The 11,060-nt window shown below is 45.9% G+C and overlaps 1 protein-coding gene across 1 annotated transcript in view; it reads left to right on the top strand.

Moving 5' to 3' along the window:
- The first annotated feature begins 691 nt into the window (after positions 1 to 691).
- DAG1 (dystroglycan 1) overlaps positions 692 to 11,060 on the top strand; it is a 43,991-nt gene continuing 33,622 nt past the window's right edge. The window contains exon 1 of the mRNA XM_032161520.2: positions 692 to 761. The gene's annotated coding sequence lies outside the window, so the exon portion shown is untranslated. The remainder of the gene's footprint in view (positions 762 to 11,060) is intronic.

Raw genomic sequence — 11,060 nt, 5'->3', positions numbered from 1 at the left:
TATAATTTATCTATTTCTAAGTACTGGATGGGGAGGTGGAGTAGCAGCTCTAAGGTACTTTTCAGTGGTGGCCTTAATCTGCTGATGCATGGACGGTGTTTTCTTCTTCCAAATAGCCCTGGGATCTCCTGAATTTCCAGGTTGGGCCACTCAGGCATGGATTGACTCCTACAGTTCAGGCGGATGGAGATCCCACCAGCCCACAGCTTAATTCTTCAGATGCTTTATCTTCATTTCTCATGTATCTTCAGTTGGCTTCTAATGTGAGCACATAAATGCCCTGCAGAATTTCTTTCCCGTCTTTATGCAAATCATTATTTTTATTTTTTATTTTTTGAGATGACAGAGGGTCTTGCTCTGTCACCCAGGCTGGAGTGCAGTGGCATGATCACGGCTCAGTGCAACCTCAACCTCCCAGGCTCAAGTGATCCTCCCACTTCAGTCTCTTGAGTAGCTGAGATTGTAGGCATGCATCACCACACTCAGCCAATTTTTTCATATTTTGTAGAGACAGAGTCTCCCTGTGTTGCCCAGGCTGATTTCAAACTCGTGGGCTCAAGCAGTCCATCAACCTTAGCCTCCCAAAGTGCTAGGATTACAGGCATGAACCACTGTGCCTTGCCTGCTTTTCATTTTTAATCCTTGGTTTCTAAAATGCAGGAATTAATTTCCAAATAATTAGTATGGAATGGAATCCCACTTTTTCCTGTGTGCTGAGAGAATGATCAAAGATCAAAGAAAAGAGATGGAGACAGAAGAAGGTGAGAGCAAGGGCATCTTTAAGGATTTCTTCAGTCTTGTTAATCTGGGTGTAAATTCTTTGTGGCAGACAGCAGCTGAGGATCCCCTGAAGTTTTGAGGAGGAGGAAAGCACTTGAGAGTAATGGATTTTCTTGATTTTACTTTGTATAGAAGAGCCTGAACTGGACATATTTCCAGATATGTGCTGTGGTCTTTTTTTTTTTTTTTTTTTTATTTTTAGTAGAGACGGGGTTTCACCGTGGTCTCGATCTCCTGACCTCGTGATCCACCAGCCTCGGCCTCCCAGAGTGCTGGGATTACAAGCGTGAGCCACCGTGCCCGGCCTGTGCTGTGGTCTTTAACAAGCAGTCCAACATCCTTTGCTGGGGAAGGCCAGCAATGTGGGAGCTAGTGGGGCCTGGCCCAGGAGCCTTGCGTTCACCAGGTCACTGGGAACTGGTGCTCTCTGAGGCCCCTCTATGCAAGCCTCATTCTGAAATCAGGTGTGGTGGGCATCCCTGTCCATAGTGTTGGCCTGGCCCACCATTTCACTGGTCATAGAATGGCTGTAGCTTTGCAGAGCAGGGATTGTGAGAATGGAAGAATGTCTTTTGGTCCTTTTGCTGTAGCTTTTGGAAGTATGTCAGAGAAGTTTGTGATTTCTTAGAATTTGTAGCTGTGGCAAGGCTGAAGCAGGTAAAAGGGCCAATTAGAACCATCTGTGGGAGGGAAGGAATTCTGTTAGCAGGAAGGAAAACCTGAGCAAAGGGAGTGGGTGCTAGTTTTGTCTTGTTCTTTTATAAACACAGTGTGTTGATACGGCAGTTCCTGGCATGGGTGAAATGTTTTTGATGGTTGAGCATTAAGAATGTAGCCAAAAACAAGAATGTGGCTAAAAGCAAGTCACCACATTAAACACTGAAGATTGAAGCATTTGCCTAGATAAATATTCTGCGGTGAATATGCCAGAACTCCCACATACCTGTTTGGCTCCTGAGGCATCGTGCTTAGGGTCCCAGGCCTTTATTATAGGGCTACTGGCAGGGTCAAGGGCTGGGTTGCCTGGAGCTTCCCTGACATTTCACCTCACTTCTCTGTTTTGGAGTCTGATTAGCCAATTGGGTCAGAAAGGCCAGCAGCCAGCACACTTTTTCTAAATTTAATTCATCATTGCTAGATTATCATATTAATTTTGAGCTATGGCACTTATTTTTAATCTTTCGTAGTGTAATGGAAAAAATACCAGAAAGCTCAGCATTGAACTTCAAAGTGTGAAATCAGGTGATCATTGCCTTTATGCTTGGTGAGTTATTATTATTATTATTTTTGGAGACAGAGTCTTGCACTGTCATCCAGGCTGGAGTGCAGTGGCACAATCTTGGCTCACTGCAACCTCCGCCTCGCAGGTTCAAGTGATTCTGCTTCAGCCTCCCGAGTAGCTGGGACTACAGGTGCCTGCCACCACGCCCAGCTAATTTTTGTATTTTTAGTAGAGACGGGGGTTTCACCATGTTAGCCAGGATGGTCTCGATCTCTTGACCTTGTGATCCACCCGCCTTAGCCTCCCAAAGTGCTGGGATTACAGGTGTGAGCCACCGGCGCCTGGCCGCTTGGTGAATTATTTAGGGGATTTAGTGGAAGTTCCTTTCCTGTACTCTGCAGGCATCTGCTGAGTACCTGCTTGGTGCCGGGCATCTACTGGGAGAGAAAGCAGAAGAGTAAATGCTGTCAAGACCCCTGTAGTGGACCTCTTCTCCCCCTTTTCTCTCAAGGGAACCATTGGCATCCAGCCTTGACACCCAGTAGACACTGATCATCCTGCCCCCACAGCGTAACCCCACTGTACCTTTGTACTGAGTTGGGGAAGGGATGGGATAGCCAGGGGGAGTTTGGGGAAGTCAGAAGGCAACTTTCAATTTCTATTACAGTAAGCACTTGGAAAATGGCTGTTTATAATGTATTAGTATAAATACTTGGTTTGTTACCACTTGTGTTTCCTGATTTAGTAATGTATATAAATCTTAATTGAATATTTTTGTGTGAAACTTGGAAAGACCACATCTATAGCAAATAAAGCCTCACACCTAGCACAGGGTAGGTAGTTGGTAAACATGTGCTAAAGTGTTAATTGTTGGGTTGTCTTCAGAGAATTGTAGTTTGCTTTAATTACATTTTTGGATGCCACACAGGTGCAAGGATGTGGTAATTCATTCCCACTTGGATTCTGCTGAGGCTGGCCACCCACCTCTCAGACTTATTCCTCCACTACCACTCCACCTCCCACTCTAGCTGCTGCAGGCAAATGGACAGTTAGGGCCGGGCACAGTGGCTCATGCTTGTAATCCCAGCACTTTGGGAGGCTGAGGTGAGCGGATCACAATGTCAGGAGTTCAAGACCAGCCTGGCCAATATGGTGAAACCCTGTCTCTACTAAAAATACAAAAATTAGCTGGGCATGGTGGCAGGCATCTGTAGCTACTCAGGAGGCTGAGGCAGGAGAATCACTTGAACCCGGAAGGCAGAGTTTACAGTGAGCCGAGATCGCGCCACTTGCACTCCAGCCTGGGCGACAGAGTGAGACTCTGTCTCAAAACAAAACAAAACAAAACAGAAAAAAAACCCAAATGGATGGTTTGGCCTGGTCCTTGTCTTTGGCCTCAGTTTATCCTTTTCTGTCTTCAGTGTCTTACCTGGGCACTGATGATTAAAGGTCTGGACCATGTCATCACGGGGATATGCCCCTCAAAGCCTCCTAAAGTATTTTCTTCTGAAGTCTAATTGGTGTAACTCTAATGTTTTCTAAAATATTGTGGCAAAATATACGTAACATAAAGATGGTGCATTTATTTATTTATTTTGCTTTGTCACCCAGGCTGGATCACAGTGGTGGAGTCATGGCTCACAGTAGCCTCGACCTGCCAGGCTCAAGCAGTCCTCCCACCTCAGGCCGAGTAGCTGGGACTACAGGTGCATACCTACGTACTTGGCTAATTTTGTAAAATTTTTTTTTTTTTGAGACGGAGTCTCGCTCTGTCGCCCAGCCTGGAGTGCAGTGGCGCGACCTCGGCTCACTACAAGCTCCTCCTCCCGGGTTCACGCCATTCTCCTGCCTCAGACTCCTGAGTAGCTGGGACTACAGGCGCCTGCCACCACGCCCGGCTCATTTTTTGTATTTTTAGTAGAGACGGGGTTTCACCGTGTTAGCCAGGATGGTTTCGATCTCCTGACCTCGTGATCCGCCTGCCTCGGCCTCCCAAAGTGCTGGGATTACAGGCGTGAGCCACCGCGCCTGGCCGTAATTTTTTAAAATTTAAGTTTTTTTTTTTTTTTTTTTTCTTGAGACGGAGTCTCACTCTGTCGCCCAGGCTGGAGTGCAGTGGTGCGATCTCAGCTCACCACAACCTCCACCTCCCAGGTTCAAGCAATTCCCCTGCCTTAGCCTCCTGAGTAGCTGGGATTACAGGCGTGCGCCACTGGGCCTGGCTAATTTTTTTTGTATTTTTAGTAGAGACAGGGTTTCACCATATTGGCAAGGCTGGTCTCGAACTTCTGACCTTGTGATCTGCCTGCCTCGGCCTCCCAGAGTGCTGGGATTACAGGCGTGAGCCACTGTGCCCGGCCTAAATTTTTTTTTTTTTTTGGCACAATTTCAGCTCACTGCAACCTCCACCTCCCGGGTTCAAGCGATTCTCCTGCATCAGCCTTCTGAGTAGCTGGGACTACAGGCGTGCACCACAACACCCAGCTAATTTTTGTATTTTTAGTAGAGATGGGGTTTCACCATGTTGGCCAGGATGGTCTCTATCTCTTGATCTTGTGATCCACCCACCTCGGCCTCCCAAAGTGTTGGGATTATAGGTGTGAGCCACTATGCCTGGCCTAAATTTTTTTTTGTAGAGATGGGGGTCTCACTGTGTTGCCCAGGCTTATATTTTAATATAACATCTTAACCATTAAAAACGTTTTTTTTAGGGGCTGGCTGTAGTGGCTCGTCCCTATAATCCCAGTGCTTGGGGAGGCTGAGGCGGGAGGATTGTTTGAGCCAGGAGTTTGAGACCAGTCTGGGCAACATGGTGAGACCCTGTCTCTACAAAATAAAAACTAAAAAATGGCCGAGCATGATGGTTCACACCTATAATCCCAGCACTTTGGGAGGCCGAGGTGGGTAGATCACCTGAGATCGGGAGTTCAAGACCAGCCTGGCTAACATGGTAAAATCCCATCTCTACTAAAAATACAAAAATTAGCCGGGCGTCGTAGTGGGCACCTATAATCCCAGCTACTCAAGAGGTTGAGGCGAGAGAAGCTCTTGAACCCAGGAGGCAGAGGTTGCAGTGAGCCAAGATTGTGCTGCTGCACTCCAGCCTGGGTGACAGAGCAAGACTCTGTCTCAAAAAAAAAAAAAAAAAAAAAATTAAAAAATGAGCCAGGCATGGTGCTGTGAAACGGTAGTCCCAGCTGTGGGAGGCTGAGGCAGAAGGATCACTTGAGTCCAGGAGTTCGAGATTACAGTGAGCTATTACTGTACCACTGTACTCCATCCACCCTGGGTGATAGATTGAGAGACTCTCAAAAAAACAAAACAAAACAAAAAACCCCAAACCCACCTTTTTAAATTGTGAAAAACACAGTATAAAACTTAACCATCTTCAAAGTCAAGTATACTGTTCAGTAATAAATAATGTTTAGTGCAGTGTATGGACTTCAGTGGAATGTAGAAGGAATTCTTTCAGTGAGCCCCATCACGTATCATGTTAAAATCTACTCAGATTAAAAGCCATGGTTCAGTGGAGAATGACTGTTCTGGGTTTTGAACCTTGCTTTTCTTTCCCTTCCCTAGAACATGTCTGTACCTAGGTGGATTTATATCTAGGTTTTAAACCTTTGCTTCCTGTCTTCGTTGGAAAAAACCAAACCACCGCCAGCAGAAGCCACTGCCCTTTGTTTATCTGTGATAAGTGAGAATTTGCAAGAATTTTCCAAGTGAGAGAAGTGTTCAAAGTAGCTTTTATGTTTGATAGAATGTGTAGTGCTTGCCTCTCAGGGGTGGTATTTTTTCTCCCGCGTATTTTTACCTTTAAATCTCTCGCTGTATATGTGACCCTGGCTCACTTTGGTTGGTCCTCCAGTTCCCTGATGGTCCTGGGGCTCCCTCCATATCACTGGTGGTATTTCCACATTGTCTGCAGTTTAGGTAGGAACCTGTCCCATGTCAGGGAAACCTCATCTATCCCCTGAACTGAGCAATTTTAATTTTAGGGTGATACCTTGAATCTTCACCAGTTGCTTGGCTTCAGACCTTTCTCATCTGACACCAAGGAGTCAAAAAGGCCTGTTTTTAACTAGAAACAGAGACATCTGCCATTTTTTTTTGATATTTGGAGCTCAAATAAACAGTGACTTCACACCACTGTTTTCCATTGTGTTGAGTACATCCTGTTGGCCATGATATTGAGCAGTTTTAAACTGGTTAACCTTTCAGAAACTTTATATTAATGTTGGACTGACAGTTAATATTTAACTGGTCAAAGTGTTTTTTGCTAGATTGAACCTGAAGTGGTTAAGATTTCTGCTTTTTATGTTTTCCAAAACCATTTAAAATAGGAACATGGTATTTTATTATTTTAATCTGGTTTTAAAATGAATATCCCATTTTCTTTATTATTATTATTATTAATTTTTTTTTTTGAGATAGGGTTTTGCTGTGTCACCCAGGTTCGAGTGCAGTGTTGTAATCTCACTGCAATCTCACCATCCTGGGTTCAAGCAATTCACTCACCTCAGCCTCCCAAGTAGCTGTGATTACAGGCATGCGCCACCATACCTGGCTAATTTTTGTACTTTTTTGTAGAAACAGGGTTTCGCCATGTTGCCCAGGATGGTCTTGAACTCCTGGGCTCAAGCAATCTGCCCACCTCGGCCTCCCAAAGTACTGGGATTCTAGGTGTGCGCCACTGCACCTGGCCATTCCTTAAATGTTTTAATTACTGTTGCAAATGATAGCAATTTAACAGCTTAACTACTATTTTTAGGTAGCGTAGCTATTTGGGAGTAGGGGCTCCTAGGAGTGGTGGGATGGGCTACCTCTGCCAAATTTTGTGTAGTTAATAATGGGTTGAGTCTCCCAACTTTCCTTTTATTCTTGGGAAGGAAAAACTAATAGCTGTTCTTTCAGAGTTTTTAGGTTAAGATGTCTGAAAGTTTCAGAGCCTGGTGCAGTGGCCTGTGCCTATAGTCTCCTATTTGGGAGGCTGAGGCAGGAGGATCACTGGGGAGTTCAAGGCTGGTGAGGTATGATTGTTTCTGTGAATAGCCACTGCACTCTAGCCTGGGCAACATAGTGAGACCCTGTCTTAAAACTAAAAACAGAGGTACTTAAAAAATATATATATCTGAAAGTTTCATTCACTGGGTTTTTCTATGGATGAGGAAACATTAAGTTTATGGCAAATTGAGTTGGTGCCACATGTGCATTTGTTCTTCACATCTGTTGAGTGGAAAGCAGTTATTAACTGAGTTCCACGTGTGCGTGGGCACTCGTAGCTCTGGGGAGGCAGCCTGAGTGGAACAGAGCCGCCCATTCCATAAAGCTATCTGGACAGAATGGGGTCATAAGGGCCTGGCTTCTCATGGGCATCTCCCCTTTCCTCCCACCAAGCAACATCCTTTGGTTGCATCTTTCTGGGGATGGTATTGGTGGTGGTGATGGGAGGGTCCCGTGGGATCCTTACCTGCTGAACCATACCCTTGGATGCCTGGTGTCCTTGCCAGTTACTGTATAATGTTTTTGATTTCCTAGTTATATCCCTGATGACTGATCTGATAAACTTTAAATATACCTGCCTCTAGGGTAGCTTTAATATATTTTGGCTACAAAGGTCACTACCTTTTAGGTATTATTGATAACTTGACATTTTACTTCTTTTTTTTTTTTTTTTTTTTTTTTTGAGACGGAGTCTTGCTCTGTCACCCAGGCTGGAGTGCAGTGGCGTGATCTCGGCTCACTGCAAGCTCTGCCTCCCAGGTTCACGCCATTCTCCTGCCTCAGCCTCTCCGAGTAGCTGGGACTACAGGCGCCTGCCACCACGCCCGGCTAATTTTTTTGTATTTTTAGTAGAGACGGGGTTTCACCGTGGCCTTGATCTCCTGACCTCGTGATCCGCCCGCCTCGGCCTCCCAAAGTGCTGGGATTACAAGCGTGAGCCACCGCGCCCGGCCTCTTTTTTTTTTTTTTTTTGAGACGGAATCTTGCTCTGTTGCCCAGTCTGGAGTGCAGTGGTGTGATCTTGGCTCACTGTAGCCTCCGCCTCCCGGGTTCAAGCAATTTTCCTGTCCCAGCCTCCTGAGTAGCTGGGATTATAGGTGTCTGCCACCATGCCCAGCTGATTTTTGTATTTTTAGTAGAGATGGGGTTTCACCATGTTGGCCAGGCTGGTCTTGAACTCTTGACCTCGTGATCCGCCCACCTCAGCCTCCAAAGTGCTGGGATTACAGGCGTGAGCCACTGCACCTGGCCTGACATTTTACTTCTGCCCATCACTTGAGAGTCCCACATATCACAACTGGGAGGAAGGGAGTGCCTTGTCATTGGCAGATGCGAGCCACTTACTGGCCCTACCTCAACTAGCTCTGATTCTTCTGGCTGAGGGTGTTTATCTGCAGTGAGTCTCAGGGTCTGGGGTCTGGGGCAGTGCTGAGAGCTTAGACTCAGTTGTGGGTACTGCACTGGGTACTGGCACAGAGGAATAGGTTCCCATTCCCGCTACTCGAAAAGGAGAGCTTCGGTAGCTCCTGTCAGCCAGTGGTGAATCCATCTAAGACATGTTCTTGGGCTGCCTTGAGCATTTCCTACTCTTTTAGAGGATATAATGTGAATGAGTGTGAGGTGTTAAATTGGGTAGCTGTGTCAGGAAGACTAGGTGGCTGTGGCCGGAATCTTTCTGTGGTTTCCAAGCACTCTTTTCTCCCACATGTTCTGGCCACCAAGCTGTATGTGACCACGATTGAGTATTTACCTCTGTTTGGACCTTGGTCTCTGAACCACGAGGAGGAGGATCTCTGTAGTACCTCTATCTGAATGACCGAGTGTATGAGTATGAGACTGTGTAAGAAAAACTTCCAGAAGGACATTCTGATACAAGTATATGGATGCAGCCTATCAGATTCCTAGCGTAGGCAGACATGACCCTTGCTTATAGGAAGCCAGCATCAGAAAGACAAAAGGGTGTTTTATTACCAAGTTGCAAAAAATTTTTCCCCTTAGCGCATGGAAAACCAACACATAGTAGTTGGAGTTGTGCCCTGAACATCGCCTGCCTGCTAAATGCAGAGCACTTAGTCATGCCCATGTAACAGACACCCCATGTCGTCATGTGTCCGCAGATAGCAGACAGCTTAAGTTCCTGGTAGGGCAGGGTGTGTCTCATAACTGACTTTTTAAAGAAGCTGAGAATTCTAAAATTGAGAATGAGATTGGAATAGTAAAAGATCAGCTGGATCTAATAAGTGAAGTAAAGACTAAAGATGATGGGAAGAACCTAAAAGAAAGGTCCTGTGTCTCCCCATTCATTCATTAGGTGTATGGTGTATGTCTGGCACTGGATGAGTGCTGGACACATATTAGTGATTGCAGCAGATGTATCCCTGCTCTCCCACAACTTATAGTCTTGTGGGGGTGTTGGTTGAGCTGAGCCATTTACTAAATTAGAATTAAAATGCGGCTGGGCACGGTGGCTCATACCTGTAATCCCGGCACTTTGGGAGGCCGAGGTGGGCAGATCACCTGAGGTCAGGAGTTCAAGACCAGCCTGGCCAACATGGCAAAACTCTGTCTCCATTAAAAAATACAAAAATTAGCCAAGCGTGGTGGCAGGTGCTTGTAGTCCCAGCTACTCGGGAGGCTGAGGCAGGGAGAATTGCTTGAACCCGGGAGGCGGAGGCAGTGAGCCAAGATCACGCCACTGTACTCCAGCCCGGGTGACAGAGCGAGACTCCCTCTCCAAAAAAAAAAGGATTAAAATGCATAAGAAAGGAAAAGGCCAGTAAAGAAAACACTATGCAACAGTAAAGAAAACTGTAGGCCAAGCACAGTGGCTCATGCCTGTAATCCCAACACTTTGGGAGGCCAAGGCAGGAGGATTGCTTGAGCCCATGAGTTTGAAACCAGCCTGGGTAATATAGTCTGTATCTCTTCAACAAAATTTATAAATTAGCCTAGTGTGGTGGCACACACCTGTAGTTCCAGCTACTTGAGAGGCTGATAGGAAGTTTTCTTGAGCCCAGAGGTTGAGGCTGCAGTGAGCTGTGATTACACCATTTCCAGCCTAGGTGACCAAAAAACCAAAACAAAAACTACACAGCAAAGAGTTGAAGAAAAACCTTCAAGTTGGAGCACTTTATAGAGCTCTGAGGAGAAGACCCTCACCAGAGTACTGGGAGTGCTGGTTGTTGAGAAGGAGTTCCTGGTGGAGGACCCCTCAGACATCACTGGAAGTTAAATGGTTCTTGGAACTGATGCCCATAGGGCTCCTCCATCTATGTACATGGTCATTTGGTCCCTTTTGCTGAGTGTGGCACTTAACATTGCTGGTGAGCCTGTGGTGGGCAAAAGTGACCCAGCCATCTACTGATGGCAGGGAGGGAAGGTTCCTGTGGAGGAATGGGTCTGAAATCCTGTGAGAGCCACCTGGTTCTATGGGCCTTGGAGTGTGGAACAAGGTAGTAGAGAGGAAAGAGGACAATGTTTTACCTATTGCTTATCTCACATTGATGACAGGAATCAATCAAATTATATTGTGCTAAATTGTAAGACATCTTTAACTTTCTTTTTTTTTTTTTTTTTTGAGATGGAGTCTCGCTCTGTCGCCCAGGCTGGAGTGCAGTGGTGCGATCTCGGCTCACTGCAAACTCCGCCTCCCGGGTTCACACCATTCTCCTGCCTTAGCCTCCCGAGTGGCTGGGACTACAGTCGCCCACCACCACACCCGGCTAATTTTTTGTATTTTTAGTAGAGACGAGGTTTCACCATGTTAGCCAGGATGGTCTCGATCTCCTGACCTCGTGATCTGCCCGTCTCGGCCTCCCAAAGTGTTAGGATAACAGGCGTGAGCCACTGCGCCTGGCCAGGATTTTTTTTTTAACTTTGAGATCACAGAATTCAATCAAGCTCTGCACCTTCATGTGTTTCAAGTACTCAGTAGAGAACATAGCCTAACATCACATACCCCTAAGTATCTGCCACCCAACTACTTTGTCACACCGTAATGTTGTTTCTTTCTTTATTTCTTTTCTTATTTATTTTATTTTATTTTTTTTTTTTT

The sequence above is a fragment of the Hylobates moloch genome, unplaced genomic scaffold (genome assembly GCF_009828535.3).
Source record: "Hylobates moloch isolate HMO894 unplaced genomic scaffold, HMol_V3 SCAFFOLD_8, whole genome shotgun sequence".
Classification (NCBI taxonomy): domain Eukaryota; kingdom Metazoa; phylum Chordata; class Mammalia; order Primates; family Hylobatidae; genus Hylobates; species Hylobates moloch.
Note: the sequence above shows the minus strand (reverse complement) of the source record. Positions and strands in the feature narration are given on the sequence as shown.